This window comes from Erythrolamprus reginae, chromosome 2 (genome assembly GCF_031021105.1).
Source record: "Erythrolamprus reginae isolate rEryReg1 chromosome 2, rEryReg1.hap1, whole genome shotgun sequence".
NCBI classification, from domain to species: Eukaryota; Metazoa; Chordata; class Lepidosauria; order Squamata; family Dipsadidae; genus Erythrolamprus; species Erythrolamprus reginae.
The window spans coordinates 175,114,947-175,134,098 of NC_091951.1; positions in this window are offsets into that span (position 1 = coordinate 175,114,947).

A 19,152-nucleotide genomic window follows, 5' to 3' on the forward strand; every position below is an offset into this window, starting at 1 on the left:
TCTGGACTTTGTTTGTTGATTTTTCACGCCTTTGAAAACAAAGCAGAGCAACGTGTGTGTGTGTGTGTGTGTGTGTGTGTGTGTGTGTCTCACTTCGTTGGAAGAAGAAGGGGTGTGAAGTTTCTTCACAGCTGCTAGCTAAGTACTTAATGACTGCTTAAGGTTAATTGTACAGACTACCCGGTTGTTTTGGGACGAGTGCTCTTTGCAATACAAAAAGAGTGCTTAGTTTATTTTGAATTTTGGGATAAAGAACATTGTTTTGAATTTTCAAACGTGTGTGTGTCTGAAATTTGTACCCTTGAATTTTCGGGAGGCTTCTACCAGAGAGCCCGGAGAGAACACAAATGATATGATAAATATTACTTTTTAGAAATGTAATATCTCCTCATAACTAGAGTGTAATAAACAACTGATTTTTTTTTAGAAGGGGACTAATATGTGACAGTGCTAGAAACTATTCCAGGAATAGAAGATCCAAATTCGGGCAAAGAATGTATTAACATTTTAAGGATAATGATAAAACAATTTCCCTGTATTGTCATTACTAATTCAACTGTCAAATCGCTGCCTTCAGATGAAACTTGCATCCAGGCTGCCACATTTTGGGACAATATTTTTTTAAAAATTCCTGCATCATTACATAATTCTGAGGGTCTAACATACTCTTTGTACATAAAGATGGATTCGCCTGTAAAGTAATTAATCATCATCCTAATTCCTAAAATTGTTGGACCAGCACCCCATGCTGTTTAGAGAAGGGTATCAGAATCCTGGAGAAGTCATTAAAGAAGCAACACCAGAAAAGATTGTCAAAGACAGCATCTCCTCTATAACTGACAGTTCTTCTGTCAGCATGCCTGTCTTTCTTGAGTAGGATGGGGTGATTTTTGAGCAACTTATCAATCAGGCTGTGGAGAGTGACAGTGATTTGAGGAGAGTGTTAGATACTATAGCATACAACATCTCCTCTCTTGCCATAGTGCCAGAAAAAGATGTGATCTTTTTAGAAATATTTCCCATGGGCTCAATAATTTTTTCTTCATGTTTTCTGGGACCAAAAGTTATGGGAGGGACTTGTCAAGTTATCCCATGAACAAGGAGGCCAAAAAGCTCCTGTAGGACACAATAAATGCTCACTCCAGAAAATTTAAGCGAAAAAGACGATGACTTCTTGGGATCTTGCTCTGGATGCAGATGGGGAATAGATGGATTTTCATTCCCAGACCTTGTGATGTTCCTCCACTTCATTGGAAAGCAGCAATTGTCCATAATTCCTATGGGGTAGATTACTTTGATCAGAATGTGGTGGCTACAAACAGAGTTATATCAACAATAGCTATGAACTTTGACTATTAGCCCAATTAAGCTGTAATATTTGGCCCTGAAAACCTCCCCTTAGAACATTGTTTTTCTAAACCATTCTTATGGTGTATTCCTTATTATTCTATTTACGTATCAAACTCTTAATAGTCTGGTGGGTTTAGAAGTTCTTACTTAGCTGGACCAATGTCTGCTTTCAAGTAGCCTGCCACCTGGAAATATCCAGTTCATTAACATTCAGTGGATTTCTAGCCAACCTTTCTGAGCATATTAGGGGAAAACATGATAGTGTCCTCAGCCAGACATCAGGAGTTAATTAGAGAGATGGTGTTTGTTTGTTTGGATTTTCGAGGGTCTATGTTGTGTTGCAGTGTGGAGTCCCCCTAGAAATGATACATGCACCACTGTTGGCAAATAATGCTATTTACTAATAATAAATCTTCTTGTTAGCTATGATGGAAAGTTCATACAAACAGAAAAGGCTGTCTTTTCTCAGTAAGTCCAAATGTTACTTTCTCTTCTTAAGAGCTGGTCCAATATCAAACCCCCAAAGTACACTGGCAATTAAATCCACAGTTATCAAAACTCACAGAAGTTGGCCAACAGCCCAGTACCGATTATTTCCACAGAGTGATAATCCAGAGTTCAGAAAACAGGAAAGTCAGAACACAGGAAAGCTAAATAAGTGAATCAACTACATTGTCTCCAGCAAGTGACTCTATGTGCTTATGCTTTAAATAGCCTCGGTGTGTGGCCAATTAGCCTGTAGCTCTACTCACAAGGAGATCTCCTCCTACAGAGCCAGACACGCCTGCTAACTGCCCTGCGAGCCCTAGCATCAAGCAGAGGGTCCTCCTCTTCTCCTGAGTCACTCAGCTCAAACTGAGGAGGTGCAGAAAGCTTTCAACCTCTGGCTCTGGTTGGCTTTCAACCTCTGGCACTGAACCTTCCTCGCTATTGGACTCGGGGGCCAGGTGCACGGGATGAACTGGCCTTGCCCAAATCATTTCCTGGTCCTCTGGATCCATGACCAGCTGTGTGCGATGTGGGCAGGCCACAACAGTCTGCAGAAAAGCTGAAATATATGATGTTCAGGCAAGGCTTGTGTGGCAATGCCACTTCCTTGATGCTTACACTTAAAATCAGCCTAATCGTCTCCAACTAGGAGAAGAATCTTAGCCCTTTACACTTAGAAAGTGTGTGGTCTTCTCCAGACCCCACACGTTGAAGCAAGCTTTAAAAGAAGATCCTCCCAGATCCACCAATTGTAATTGTTTGTGAGATAATCTTCCCAGAGTCACAGAAATGAGAAGTACTGAAATTTGATAAGGAGTTTTCTTTTATTTATTATACGCTGCTCAAAAAAATAAAGCAAACACTGAAACAACAGAGTATAACTCCAAGTAAATCAAACTTCTGTGAAATCAAACTGTCCACTTAGGAAGCAACGCTGATTGACAATCAATTTCACATGCTGTTGAGCACATTCAACTTTGTACAGAACAAAGTATTCAATGAGAATATTTAATTCATTCGGATCGAGGATGTGTTCGAGTGCTCCCTTTATTTTTTTGAGCAGTATATTTATTTAATTTTACAACAATTGGCAGATTCAACTGTAGTTTCAACTGGGAAACTATTAGCATCCTGGACCAAACTAAAGGCAAAAATGATAAGGAATTTCTGAAAGTCTGGCATTTAGAAAAATTAAGCAAGGATTAGCACCAAGCAAACACTCAAACAGAAAGCAATGAACTACCAAGGAGAAAATTGCATCCCCACTGCATCCCCAACACTGGCAGGAAAAACTACTCTATATAAACAGTGAGAAAACTTCATACTCGTATTAATAATGTTGCTTGGTTGGGTAATAAAATGCTTGCAAGCTAACAAGCAAGCTCGGAGAACTCCAGCTTCTAATTTTTTTTCTAACACTCTTCTCAAACACTGACTAAAATGTTGCTTCCAGCTGTACGGATTCAGCTCCAGTGATCTTAGAAGCCGATGTCTTAGAAGAAGTTGAAAGATTAAAGATAAATAAGGCAATGGGTCCAGATGGCATCCATCCCAGAGTTCTTAAAGAACTCAGATCTGTCATTGCTACCCCCCTGACTGATTTGTTTAACCAATCCCTGTTAACAGGAGATGTTCCTGAGGATTGGAGAATGGCCAGTGTTGTGCCTATCCACAAGAAGGGCAGTAGAGAAGAAGCTGGAAACTACAGGCCAGTTAGCTTGACATCAGTTGTAGTTAAAATGATGGAGACTCTACTCAAAAAGAGGATAAATCAGCATCTAAAAAACAATAACTTATTGGACCCAAATCAGCATGGCTTTACTGAAGGCAAATCGTGTCAGACTAATCTCATTGAGTTCTTTCACTATGTCACAAAGGTGTTGGATCAAGGTGGTGCCGTGGATATTGCCTATCTGGACTTCAGCAAAGCCTTTGATACGGTTCCACATAAAGAGCTGATAGATAAATTAGTGAAGATTGGACTTAATCCCTGGATAGTTCAGTGGATTTCAAGCTGGCTGAAGCATAGACATCAGAGAGTTATTGTTAATGGCGAGTATTCTGAGCAGAGACAGGTTACAAGCGGTGTGCCACAAGGGTCTGTTCTGGGTCCTATTCTTTTTAATATGTTTGTGAGTGACATAGGGGAAGGTTTGGTAGGGAAGGTTTGCCTATTTGCCGATGACTCTAAAGTGTGCAATAGGGTTGATATTCCTGGAGGGGTCTGCAATATGGTAAATGATTTAGCGTTACTAGATAAATGGTCAAAGCAATGGAAACTGCAGTTTAATGTTTCCAAATGTAAAATAATGCACTTGGGGAAAAGGAATCCTAAATCTGAGTATTGCATTGGCAATTCTGTGTTAGCAAAAACTTCAGAAGAGAAGGATTTAGGGGTAGTGATTTCTGACAGTCTCAAAATGGGTGAGCAGTGTGGTCGGGCGGTAGGAAAGGCAAGTAGGATGCTTGGCTGCATAGCTAGAGGTATAACAAGCAGGAAGAGGGAGATTGTGATCCCCTTATATAGAGCGCTGGTGAGACCACATTTGGAGTACTGTGTTCAGTTCTGGAGACCTCACCTACAAAAAGATATTGACAAAATTGAACGGGTCCAAAGACGGGCTACAAGAATGGTGGAAGGTCTGAAGTATAAAACGTATCAGGAAAGACTTAATGAACTCAATCTGTATAGTCTGGAAGACAGAAGGAAAAGGGGGGACATGATCGAAACATTTAAATATGTTAAAGGGTTAAATAGGGTTCAGGAGGGAAGTGTTTTTAACAGGAAAGTGAACACAAGAACAAGGGGACACAATCTGAAGTTAGTTGGGGGAAAGATCAAAGGCAACATGAGAAAGTATTATTTTACTGAAAGAGTAGTAGATCCTTGGAACAAACTTCCAGCAGACGTGGTTGGTAAATCCACAGTAACCGAATTTAAACATGCCTGGGATAAACATATATCCATTGTAAGATAAAATACAGGAAATAGTAAAAGGGCAGACTAGATGGACCATGGGGTCTTTTTCTGCCGTCAGTCTTCTATGTTTCTATGTTTCTATGTCTCCTTCATATATTGTGAAAGTTGCCTATTAAAGTACGGTCAATGAATATTCTCAGTTGTTAAAGGATTACATGGTAGCTTAGGCTCAGGGACTGTAGCAGGTTGCTTCACGGCTGAATCGAGATTGACACCTGTATCCCTAGCACTCTGTCTCTTGTGACACCTTAAGAGTAAATGTTTGGGCTTAGCGCCTATTAATCACCCCGAGAGCCATATGTACAAAAGAAGGTAAATGAGATACCAATAAATCTAATTCAGTTCTTGAATGGTGACAGGTAAGCGGGAAAGGAGATGGTATGGAAATAACATCTCCATGATAGGCTGGGATTATTTCAGAGCTACATTGCCACTACTCCATAAATTTACTTATCGCCGATGAGAAGCTTCAAGTGATTTCAGTTCAAGCTACTAGTAGCATCACTTTCTGTTAGATTAGATGTCTCCTCTTGACAGAAATATCACCAGACAGAAATCAATACAACTGTTAAAAGGCCCAACGGATTTATGGCCTGCATATTACTACTGATATTTTCACATGCCCTGTTTGAAAGTGCAAGCTTTTGTCTATTGGCATTTCTAAAATGTGAAAAGTTAAAGAGATTCAGAGACTAACATTTCCAAGGAGTAAAGAGAAGGAGAGTTGAGAAGTTATATGAGGAAGGAAAGAAAAGGAGAAGGAAGTTTTGATAAGTGAAAGCAAATTAAAGCTGCTTGACCTCATATGACAAGCACACATTCCCATAATGAACTTCAGACATACTAATAAATGAATTGTACATTTAGTTGCAACGTCATTTTCAAATATGACCTCTGTGGTTAGTTGCATCTGATGGAAAAATAATGGGTCAAGGTTGGGTAGGTTGAATGAATTTCCTGCCTTCCTGCTTGACAGACAGTATTCTCCATCAAAGCAGAAAAGCCAAATAGCTCAAAACATCCCGATTTGTATATGTGTGTGTGTGAATCAGACACAGACAGCAAATATCACACAACGTAGATTTGCTAAGCAATCAGCAGAACATGAGAGGCATCTCCAAACGCATGCCAATTAAATTGAAATACTCAGATTTATTTTTATACTGCAGCCGCTGCTATGAGATTTGATCAGCTAAAATCCAATTATCATGCTTATTTTGCATAATTTATTCTGTTACTTACGTTCAGATCTGCCACAATTCAGTGGATGCTGAGGAACAAGAAAAGAAGTGAAAAAAAATTAGTTTAAATGAACAGAAAATCATGGGTGAAGAAAGTATCTGTCACAAGTAGGGCCACCATATTTGGATTGCAAAAACCTAGATGAGGACTTGAATTTGCCATTGTTTTATATTGAGTTGTGAAGTTATCTTCCTGGTTCTAATTCATTGGCAACATAATTTAGGTTTTCAGATGTACATAACATATCTATCCACTAGACTTTTTCCATTGTTAACGTATCCCACTTAATTTATAGTGTAGTGATCAATCACTTTGCAGAAAAAAGAAATATATATATATTTTAAGGTAAAGTATATCTGCCTCCTGCAGTTGCACAGAACCACATTTCATAATATTTTATAAAATGATTTAAGATTGAGGTGAAACATATTTCCACTAGTAAAAAGCTGCTTCTAACTAATATACTCAGCCCTCCAACACTTTGAAGTCTTTATTTTATTTCTTTATTAAATTTATTTGCCATCCGTATCACATCAAAACGATACTGGAATGATTTTAGAAGAGAAATATTGGTAGAAAGAATGCTGTGAAGAGACAGACTTCTCCATCTGGGCTAGTCTCTCCCTTATTCCTCACCTCACCCAGGAAGAGACATTCTCCATTTTGTATCTCCTGGTCCTCTACAGCTTTGAAGGAGCCAGAAGAGAAAGTTAACAAAAGAAGTCATCATCATGAGGATTCAGGCTGTCTTAAAGATCAAGAAGTGGGGCCTTAAGACTCTCTCTGCTTGGGGGGGGGGGGGGGTGTTGTTATGGGCAGTGAAGAGCTACAATTTTTTTACTACTACAATGTGGGTGTGGCTTATTTTGTGGGTGTGGTTTGCTGGCCATGTGACCAGATGGGAGTGGCTTGATGATCATGTGACTGGGGGGTGGCTTAAAGGTCATGTGACTAGCTTAAAAATGGCCAACTTGACGTCACTCACGTCAAGGGCTAGGGTTAGGGTGTCTGGCTTCTCCTCGCCTCAAAGAGACACAATTTCCCTATCTATTACCTATTACTGTAAATCCAAAACATACTATTTAATTACATGTATATATGCCATATGTGTACACACATATTACACACAGGCACACAAAAATATACATTATGTACTATATAAATTGGATGTGCATATACACACACTCATGCACAGACCTTCTAAAATTATACACATTCAACCTCATTTACTGTGATAGGAAAAATATACCCAGAGCCCAGAAGGAGAAAAAAGAAAAAAATTCAAAATTTTGCTACCGGTACTGTGTACCTGACCAAAATTTTGATACCAGTACTGCATACCTGACCATACCCATAGAAACACACCACTGGTTATGGGTCTTATCCTTCAATGTTTTGTGTATTCCTCTTTAAAGAGAGTAGGGAATCTTATTGTTAGAACTCTTAATATGACCTGGTAAATGGTATAATGTTGATAACAAAATTGTTCCAGTGCAGATTTGGGGGATAAGTAGATGCTGTTAAGCTTTATTTTGTTATTATGGTTCTAATATTGATTTTAGAGTTGTTTTGTTTTATCTTTATAAAGCATTGGGAGTCTTGATTATGAAGCCATACAAATGAAGTAATATTGGGCTCCATGATGATTTTACTTTAACAAAAGGCATGTATTCTGGTGGTAATGTATTGGCTCGCCACCTGTTCTCCTGCTGCAATCCTAAATGAAAACAACAATATTTGACCTTCAATGAACATGCCACCTCCTTAACATTTAATTGAAAAAAAAAATCCACTTGGGAGATCTAAAAGCACCATTCCTTGTCTTTAGATATTCTTAGAACAAAAATATTAGAACATCCACGTTCTAATTTCTGCACTCACTCTTTGTTTCTATAATTATTGTGGTATACAATTAGGTGGCTTTGGATCTTTCAGTGTTAATTAGAAAGCTAATAGCTTGAAATGCTATAAATACTGAAGGGGGAAGGCTAATGTGCCAGGCAATTAATCCTTTGTCAGTTATTTTTTAAAATTCTTTTAACTGGGAGCCTGGCTTTCAGAGTGTATATTGTTGGGAAATTAATGGCTTATTTTCCTGCTGCTACCATCTTGGAAATTCCAGCACATTTACATCTTCAAGAAACTTATTTCTTTTTAAATGACTCAGCCGTTACCCAGTCAGCTTCCAACATATCCTGATAAAACTAAAAATATCCCATCATGGCTAGTTCCTGCCAGGATCAATAATACACAGACAGATGGACAAATGATTGAATTTCCTGATTCTATGAGATAGCATTGAGGCTAGTTATCTAAACATATTTTCTTTATAGGGGATAAATCTCATGGAACACAGTAGGCTTATTTCTTTGTTAATATGGATAAGACTGCCATAACTAGCAAACAGTCATTAGATACCATGATCTTTGGAAATTGCATAGATAGTAGCTACAACCATCTTTAAACTCAAGCTCAGTGGTATCTTACCAGCTGGGTAAGTACTGGTGAAACCATTTGATATCCAACTTAATTAGCTTGTTTCAACTGGAAGCCAGAGTTAGATGGAGAGAAATATCTATTTCAAAATCAGCTGCATTGATCTTTAGAGTCAGAGTAATGTTTTAGGAATTGACAAACCTGAAGGAATGTAATGCAAGAGTTTCATATCTAGAAATAACAGCAACTGCGGAAGGGGAGGCCCTGGGGGATGGTTGCTGTCTTTCTAACATCTACAGTTAGTTCTGACTTATATTCAATCTTGCCTCATGTTTTGAGCATCATTGGATGGAAGGGGAATTCTGAACAAAAATACAGACTCCGGATATGACTACATTATATTACATGCATGTGCTCCAATTCCTTTCTTTCATTTGATCTTTTGAAGAAATGCATCCCTTCTCTTAGACCAGTTATGACAATCCTATGACATGCATGTCAAAGCTGACATACCATGACATTTTGGAAGATGCACTAGCAATTACCAAAACCTGAAAACTATTCTTGAAAGAATGTCTCATTCTCACATGATTTTCAAAGGCTACAGAGGACACAAGAAAATGGAGTTTGTTCCTGCATGGCCTCCAGAAATCATACAAGCAGTGATGGGCTCCTACGGGTATGGTCAGGAATGCAGTTCCGGTAGCAAAATTTGGAGCTCCACCCAAGAGCACCCAATTTGCACTGAAATACTGTATGTTGAAACAAAATGCATAAGCCACGCCCACAGTGTGGTAGTAAAATTTTTGGTAGCCCATCACTGCATACAAGAATAGGGCATGCTTTTTGTGGATTCTCCAGAAGCCTCCAAAGATCAATCCCTGAAGCAGCTTGTGTGACCCAAAGTTGCCTGGGGGTAGACCTGCCAACAGAAAGAACTAAAGCTAAGCAGCACATGGCAGGTGCTGGGGTCATACACAATTGCACTAAGTAGGTAAAGAATTCTCTTTTCGGGGCAGGATGGGCTGAAGGAGAGTGATTAGGGCCCAAGGTCATTCAACCGGCTTTCCTGTCTAAGAAGGCATTAGAACTCATAGCTGCCTGGTTTCTGCTCTAGACCAAACCATTTTAAGCTTAACTCAAAACAGTTAAAAGACAGTGGGATGGACTAAAAATAGCCCTTTGAACGTGACACTAAAATTGCAATTCCCAGATGCAAAAAACAATAATCAGTCCCCCATTCTGTTTGTCTCACTTTTCAGTCAAGATAGGGTACAAGGGTAGCTCAACAGTGATTTCTAAGCTAAGAAATTAATTGTAAAATAACACCAAGTTAAATAAGACAGTAAACTAAGCAAGAGGGTACTTGAATCATGAAACGGGAAATTCAGATTCAACTAAAATCTCCATTACACATGTCATTTAAATGCAATCCAAAATGGATGCTACCAACCACATGCTGGAAGAGATTAAGGAAAGAAAAGGAAAGGAGTGGAAGAGTGAACAGGCATAAACAAGAGATAGAAGGTGAACCAGTTGAAAGCTTATTGCATAAAATGACACCTTAGCCCAAGTGAAATAAATTAACTGTTCAAAGGACTTAAAGTTACTCCATCCTAACTAACTTACTATAAAGGACTGGAAATTCCTATGATATTTTCCAAGACCCTGCATTTATAAAGTGCCCCAGGTCACCATGAAAGATACCTTATTGAAATCTGTATTGTTCTTGATTCCTCAACAACCTTTTCCACTTGTGTGGGGCTTAACAAATATTTACACCTGAAAGATGTAATAAACAGCACTCTTTCCCCAAGGAAAATGCAGTATGCACACAATTTCTTTAGGATCCTTTTCCACTCAGAACAAGAAACCCTTCAATTTCTCCTAGTATCAAAGTAGCTATAGGGCCAGAGTGGAAGATAAGCCAAGAAAGCTCCAGTTTGTATTGCACCTTCAAATTAGTTTTATGGGTTTAAGTTGTTGTTTGAAGGCTGCATTATGAGTGATAAGGTTCTGCTTTTTGCTGCTATTTACACCAGGTAAAGATAAAATGGCCATTATATGCTGCCCTTTATTTTGCTGTTTTATGTACAAGCTAGTTTTGTAAGAGGGTACACACAAGGGGAAAGGAGAAAAAAATGGAAAGCCATTTCATTTATTGACTAATATACAAGAGATCAGGTAATTAAGGGAAGACTGTGAAGCTCCTATTTATAGGCCTGTTGCATGGCAAGGATGAGTTATTTACTGCACTGTTATGAGAATGCCACTGTGTTGCTCCTAATCTTTTCACTGTTTTAAATGTAGAACTGCTCTGAATATGTTTGCTAACCTTGTGACCTGCCTTTATTTGTGAACTTATAAACCATTTCAATCAGGGCAACCAAGGCAAACAAATATTGGTGCATGTCATAAAGAAAATTCCTTATATTTGTGTTATGCGAAGAACAGAAGATGGATTTGTACTGAGACAATGTGGGCTCACATTCTTGTATGCAACAACCTAGAATATTAGAATGTGCCAATGCTGTGTTGTCTACAGATTTCTCACCACTGGTATAAAAGCATGAATTTCTACAGATGTAGTCTTCCTTCCTCTTAGCTGGGTAGGGGGAGGATGCCCACTAATATTTGCAGCCATGATACAGGTGTTATCTTGCTCATTTCATTTGGTTACTGTCAAAAAGCCTTTGGTCTGTTGCTCAACCAGTGGCAAAAAGAATAGCATGTTAAGAAAGAATAAGCCACAGGGGTAGCATGTCTTCCTAACTTCAAAGCTGGAAGTTAGCCAACAACATTCTTTTGACCTGCAATAATCTACTGTTCAATACAGAAAGAAAAGAAAGAGTTGCTTCAATGTGTAAAACTGCAGAAAATCTTCACACTGTGATGGAAGCAAATCCTCTACCTAAATTATTTATCAATCCAGAACAGACAGACAGGCCAGGAATGACTTCATGTAAGACAAGACCAGTTATTATGTGAGAGGAAATAGGAAAGTGTATGAACAATTATGCACTTCCAGGTGCTATACAAGAAAACATGGCACTGAAAGCATATTAAACTTCAATAATAATAATAATAATAAATAACAACAATATTCCATGGACAATATTCCATGAAGAGAAGGTGCATATATCATTCTAAAGATAAACATGCAAGTAGGAAGTTACTGTTATCTATTTTGCAAAGCAAAGAAAGAACAACTGCACCCACATTTAGTTCATGTTTGTTTTAAAGAGATAAAAGAAACTGATCCCAGTTTTTTTTTAATAACCTGATATTGATTGGCAAAAGTAAATTCTGCTAGAACACAAAGACCAGAAATGAAAGAAATTCTGCTAATTATTCTCATTTAACATTTGCAAATATATTGCTTAGGTTTGGAAAAGTTGCATTAAAAAAAAAAATAAGCACCTGCTCTCTCTAAATGTTCCTCCTTCAGAATTCCTCAGGCAAAATAGCCGATGCTAAGCATTCTGGTAGTTTAAATCCAGATATATGATGAAGGTTTATATAATATAAGTAAAACATTTTAAATTAAATGTCCCTGTTGTAACTGAATAATGGATTTGTATGTCTGTCCAATTTTGGGTAATTTATTCAGTTTCTGTTTTATGTTTGTTTTAAAAAGCATATTTATGGAAAAGAGGTCAATCAGTAGAAGCAACCACAAATCCAAGGAGAAGACAATGTACCTACCTACAGCTGACTAACAAATGCTGACCAAGCTAACAAGCCATGACTACATTATGGCTGTGCTAATGGAAATCACATCATAGCTATGATATAGATAAATATAATCCAGAAAGGCAGCTCAAATATTGGGGGAAAAGTGTCAATCCTAAATTTTACATCATTAGCTTGTGTCAATCTTAAATTTTACAGTATTAGCTTGCCTGACTCAAAATTTTGAGTTAGGATCTTCCTCAGGACTAGTGGAAGATGTCAAATTTTGGATTGATGATTTTCCGAATGATAGCATTTTCATATTTGTTTTTTTCCTGCTGGAGATTTTAGGATGAATTAATCCCATCTGGTCATGTTGGAAATTTTTGAAATAAATAAAGAAGTAAATAGCACTCCTGCCGGTTCTGGTTCTCTGATGAATGTTTCCATAAAAGCTATTTTGCAAAGGATATTTATCAATTCTAAATACCCTCTGAATTACATATCAAGGCCCAAGGATTGATTATAGCCTGTGCGATTTTTTTATCCATGACTTGGAAGCACTGCATGTGTTGCTCACAGAGGTATTAAAATCAATCACTAAGACTTTAGATTAGCATTTAATTTGGAGGCAACTTGGTCCTTATTCCTAGCAAGAGCAGCACTGTTAAGGGAAGATAACAGAATTCTCAAAAAGGGGACAAATACTAAACTAGGAGGAGAAAGATTCTAAAAGCAATAGCAGCCTTTAACTTCTGGCGCAATAAAGTAAGATATAGATATTTGGTTCCAGACTAAATTCAAGATTATGTGGTCCTCATATTTGTTTCCTCCTGTGTTTCCCTTTATAGTAGTGAAACTTGGATATTTTATGGGTTATGCAATAGCTAGATATATAATTCTCACTTTATACAGAAGAGAAAATTACTGCATTACCTACCCAATCATATTATGAAATTGATGATTTCTTGAAAGCCTTTTGTTCTGAGCTGACTAATATGACAGCTGTACTCTCCCCTCAATTAGAAATCACCAGATTGTGGAATGCAGCATTAATCCTTTAGACATGCAGTTTTCTGCCCTTGACAGTTGATCTCTTCCAAATTTTAGAGATCAACTCTTTCTGGGACCCTATCTGCCACCTCTGGAAACTGATTTCATCCTGGATTATGGTTTATTATTGAATACCTCTAGCCATATCCACTTACTTCTTATTGAAAGTCAGTCAATTGGGCATTGACATTTTTGTCCTGGTGGATTTCAGCTCCCTGAATCCTCCAGCCTCCATGACTATTGCAGAGTTCTAAAAATTGGAATTTGTGCACTTAATGCTCTGGTTGGGAAGGGATACTAAAGGAAAGGCATCCACAAGACTGCTTCTTAATGAAAAAACAAAATGAGTTTTGAGATATTTACTTTATATACTTTCTCTAGGTGAGAAAATGCTGACTGATTACTCTCACAATTAGAAAATTAGTTGATATATAAAGAAGTTACTCCATGCTGTGAACTAGAGTGCAATTATTCACTCAGAGAGCATGGTAAGAATAAGACTGGAGGCTAAATACTGTTAAACATGTCAGGTCTAAATTATTGCTCTATGGCTCACCAGTCTGAATATTTTCACTGGAACTCTAATAAAATAGCCCTATGCTGATTCCTTGGAGAAAATTAGAGATGACTGACCATTTGCTCAGTAAATTGGCATATAAAACCAGTTGTTTGTAACAATAGATTGCCAACAGCTCTCTTCTTGTGCTCTTAAAAATCCACCAGGCACAACAAAATTTATCAGTTTTTTGTATAAGAAAACTGGCTATAAAAAAGTATTCTCAAAAAGCAAATAGAAGGTTTATGTTCAATTTTGGTAATATGTAAATATGTTGCCTTTTCTAGTGAAAGGGTTATATTTAAACATGCATGCAGACAATAATTCAATCAAAATGCCTTTGAAGGCATTAAAAGTGCACAGACATAAAAATAATCTTAGAAATTCTTATTCTTAAAAACTGTAAAACTGAAATGGTATAGACCAGGGTTTCCAAACTTGGCAACTTTAAGACTTGTGGATTTCAAGAAACTCTGGGAATTGTAGTCCACAAGTCTTAAAATTGCCAAGGCTGGAGACCCCTGATCTAGACAAATTTAAAAACAAACACTATTTGCCATTTTGATGTTTCCAAACTCCATTTCTGAATTCTTACTTTCTTAAATATAGTAGTAAACTGCATTGGCATCCTTCAGTCTCGAAAGACCATGGTATCATGCTCTGGATTCCCCAGAGCATGAAGCCTGGGTAGGTTAGTATGGAGGATAGACTGTTACCCAAGCAGCAGATCCCCCCTCTCCACGTCTCTGAAATGTCCCAATGGAATGGCAAAGGCCAATACAATTGGTTCTGGCTATATCGCAGGAGTTATCAGAATGTGGCTGTACACAGTCACAAACTGTTTCTGGGACTTTGGCTGCGGATTGTCCCTCGAGGTTTACTCCTGAAACCTTTTCCAATGATGAATATAGCCACAAGGCAGTGGAGGTTTGTAGTCAGAGTTTCCCTTCTCCCAATGGCTGACCAGGGCGTCTTTCATGTCTTGCCGTGCTCTTAGCGTACCACATCACTTGCAGAGACCATCTTCATGACTGTTGACCTATTCTAATAAGTTTCATCCGCTCAGTCCATCTGTCTTCATATGCTCAGGATAGACAAATCCCTATCTCGCCGAAGATCAATGAACCATCAGCTACTCTCAGCCTGGTTTGGCCAGCCTGTCGAAGCTGTTGCCTAGTGTGTGGCTGCTGTGCATGCTACAACTACTAAGAACCACAGGTGAGAGCTGAGTGACAGGTGGGGACCATAGGTGAACACGCTGCCCTAAAAGCTGCCCTGAAGGAGCAGCTGTAAAAGGACATGATATGCTCCTACGCCAGAGGTGCTACCACTCCCTGAGCACCTCATACACCCCAGTAGTAGTAAACTAACAAGCTGTAATATAAGCATATCTGTCACAGATTTAAACAAAAGCCTACCAGATTCTTCTTGGAGTTTTTCTTTTCTATGCAAATTCCAGGGTGCAGCTGTTTTTTTTCCAAGTGAAAGTGTTTTTTAAAAACTGAGATTTTAGAAAAAATAGTTTCAGTTTTATCAGATTAACTACCCGAAGCGATTTTGGTGTCTTCTCTGCTAATACAATCCAACTCTGAAGTAACAATGAATAAAGATATTTATTTCAAAAAATACCTCAAAGTATAAGAGAACTACAGTAGGATAAGTTATTGGGGGACTTAGAACTGTGATCCAAAACTAGCAATTATTAACTTAAAAACAAAACAAGCAAAACAAAGATCAAGGGACAGAGAATGGGAGCAACTATAAAGATGCCTAATTGAATTGAATTTGAATTTATTAGATTTGTATGCCACCCTTCTCCGAAGACTTGCTAAGTCCCCTCTCCGAAGACTGAGCTAAGCAGCACTGGAAATAAAAGTTCCCTGATGCTTCTATTTTTATTTATTTATTTTGTCAAGTACGTATTAATAGTTAAAAAAATATAACAATTCAATTCGACAAAAAAATCACACATAACCCTTCCCTGGTACAAGTTGATACAGGAGTTGAGCCTGTAGCCTAATGGCTAAGACCTCTGCCTTACAAGGCAGAGGCCCCGGGTTCAAATCTCCATAAAACAGGGTTGGCTACCTGATGAAGGTTAATAAGCCCGAAATAGATCTATAGTAGTCTCCCTTCCTTTTCATTATCAGCAAAAATATGTTACACAAATATAACAATGTTTATATGCATGATATTGGTACTAATAAGAGAGAAACTTAGGACAGGATGGTAGGCACACTTGTGCACTTATACACACCCTTTACTGACCTCTTAGGAATTGGGTGAGGTCAACAGTGGATAGTCTAAGGATAAAGCTTTGGGGGTTTGATGATGAAACAACAGAGTCCGGTAGTAAGTACCATGCATTAACAACTCGGTTGCTGAAGTCATATTTTCTTCAGTCGAGTTTGGAGCGGTTTACTTTGAGTTTGTATCTGTTATGTACTTGTGTATTGTTGTGGTTGAAGCTGAAGTAGTCATTGACAGGAAGGACATTGTAGCAGATGATTTTATGGGCTATGCTTAGGTTGTGGCTAAGGCAACGAAGCTCCAAGCTTTCTAAGCCTAGGATTTTAAGTCTGGTTGTGTATGGTATTCTGCTGCGAGTAGAGGAGCTGAGGACTCTTCTTGTAAAGTACCTTTGAACGCATTCTAATGTATTTATGTCTGAAATGCAGTGTGGGTTCCAGACAGATAAGCTGTATTCAAGGATTGGTCTGGCAAAAGTTTGTATGCTTTGGTTAATTGAATGATATTACCGGAGAAGCTACATAGGATTAGGTTAACAACTCTTAAAGCCTTTTTTGCAATGTTACAGTGGGCTTTGGAGCTTAGGTCATTTGATATGAGTATTCCACCCCGAGTCGCCTCGAGAAGGGCGGCATAGAAATCTAATTAAATAAATAAATAATAAATAAATAAATCCAAGTCTTTTAGGGAATGAGGGTTGTCTGTAAGATCTTGTTTATCCAGATTGTATTTGATGCTTGGATTCTTTTTACCAATGTCTAGGACAGAGCATTTTTTGTTGAGATTCAAACATGTTCCAATTCTTCCAAAGTTTAACGGCAGAATGGGTAGGTTTCAAGCCTTCTTGGCAACCTCAGCAATTTTATAAGATTTTTGGAATAGGTTACCTACATATTACCTCATTATCACTCATTACATTTATTCTTGTATATTGTCCAGGCATTTTTGCTTCTATGTTTCTGTGTTATTGGCTGATAAGAACTATGGATTCATGCTTCAGATTGTGTGACAGCTTCCTCCTTTGGAAACAAATTATGCAATCACATTAGGATTTTAACTTGTTCTCATGGTTCTCTTATTGGTTATTGAGATATATTGCGTATATTTTAATGTGTACTTTGTGGTAAATGATATTCTTTTTGGCCGATCATTGATTGAAATAAATTGAAACACATTTATATATTTTCTTCAAATGATTCCATACAAAAATATAAACAAAAAAAAAAATCTTTCTGTGAAAAAGTGGATACCTTGTCATACATCTGCCAGAACCAGTCTGGGAAAAGCAGAATACTACAATAACCAGGGGCAAATTCATTAATGGAGCCTAACCAACTGATAGGCCTATTGTTTTTTTCACCCTCCAGGGCAGCCAGGTAAATTGTCCTGGCTCTCAATAATTCATAGACATGTGCAAAATGAGAATCAAAAATTACTGTCAAAATCTTCAGGTTCAGTTCCACATTTGTCCCTAGCAATGGTGAGCTCCTGCCAATACAGCTAATTGTGCGGAGCTTCATGACTCTGTCACGTGAGGGATCAAGCACAATTTTACTTCCCGTGCCTGTGCACGTAGCAAAATCTCACGTAGGAATGCACGTGTGCACTTTTCAACAAATATTTTTTGCTTCTCCGCATGGAGATTTTGCTACCTGCGCAGGTGTGGGAAGCAGACTTGTGCTTGATCCCGCACTTGCATACCAAAGCCGCAGACCTGCACACAACTAGTCGTATCGGCAGGAGTCCACCACTAGTCCCTAGTGATGCAAATTAATGTTTTGGTGTCCGTTTTGTGCCTGTATTTTAGCATTAAAAATGAATGCTAACAATGTACGATTCATAACCTAATTGATGTAGTCTGTATGATGCAGCAGAGCTAGCTCTAGTCAGTTGTTTTTTCAGAAAAAAACCATTATCTTGAAAAGAACAAATACAGTAGTACCCCTAGATACGAGCATAATTCGTTCCATAAGGGAGCTTGTATCTCGAGGCAACTCGTATCTGGAACAAGTTGTTTTTCCCCTCTGAGATAACCAAAAGCAAGGATTCTTGCGCCGCCTAGTGGACGCTCGGCTCATATCCCAAATTTGAGCTCGGAACTAGAACAGAAAAGTCTCTCCCCTTGTGGCTCGTATCTTGAAATGCTCGCATGTAGAGCAGCTCGTATCTAGAGGTACTACTGAACTTGCAATTTTTCAAAAAGGATAAAAATATTACTCTGTATTATGTAGAATATCTTAACTTTTTGGACAGGAAAAGAGATAGGAGATATATACAATATATATATTCCAAATGTAATGGGACCAGGTTTGGTGGTGTAATGAATGTTTTTCAAAAGTGCAGGACTGTGTGTTTGTGTGTGTATATGTGGTGATGGAGGGGGGGGGACTTGAAGGAAAATCTTTGAGGACTGTCTCTTTAATTTTGTCCCGGGCCACATTCTCTAACCAAAGGTATCTCTACATTTGGAAACTGCATGGGATAGAAGTACTTTAAATTTCAAATCCTGGGGATTTAATATGTTCATGAAATGTAAACAGAGGTAGAGAGAATGGAAGAGACCACAAAACCCATTATTTCTTCTCTTGCCAAGAGGCCTAGCCATTTTTCTGTAAGAAATCTTCAAGCACAAGAAAAATGAAAAAAAAAGCCATACTGTGGGAGGATATTACGGCCCTTTTCTATTTGAATGATAGCAGTAACAAGAACCTAGTTTCTCACAGGCATAAGAATCTTCCCAGTGGAAAAGAAGACATATGCATATGTATATAGGTATGGCTTATTTTCTGTAGATGGCTAAGGGAGACCTCTTTTCTTACATGGAAACTAAGGGACTTTCCATCCAACTCCTAACAAATGCCAGATCTGCTAGCATTTAGTGGAGTTGCTGCATTATATTCTGGAAAACTATGCTATGATATGCAATCATATACAGTCATAATTGTTTCAGATTCCAGTTTTATTCAGTGAGAATGCAATAAACTGGCAAGCCACTCTGGGATAGTGGTAAAGGTTCTGGCTTATAAACCAGGAGAATGCGAGTTCTGGTCCTTAGGCATGAAAGCTGGCTGGGTGACTTTGGGCCAATCACTGTCAGTCCAATCCACCTCACAAGGTTATTGTT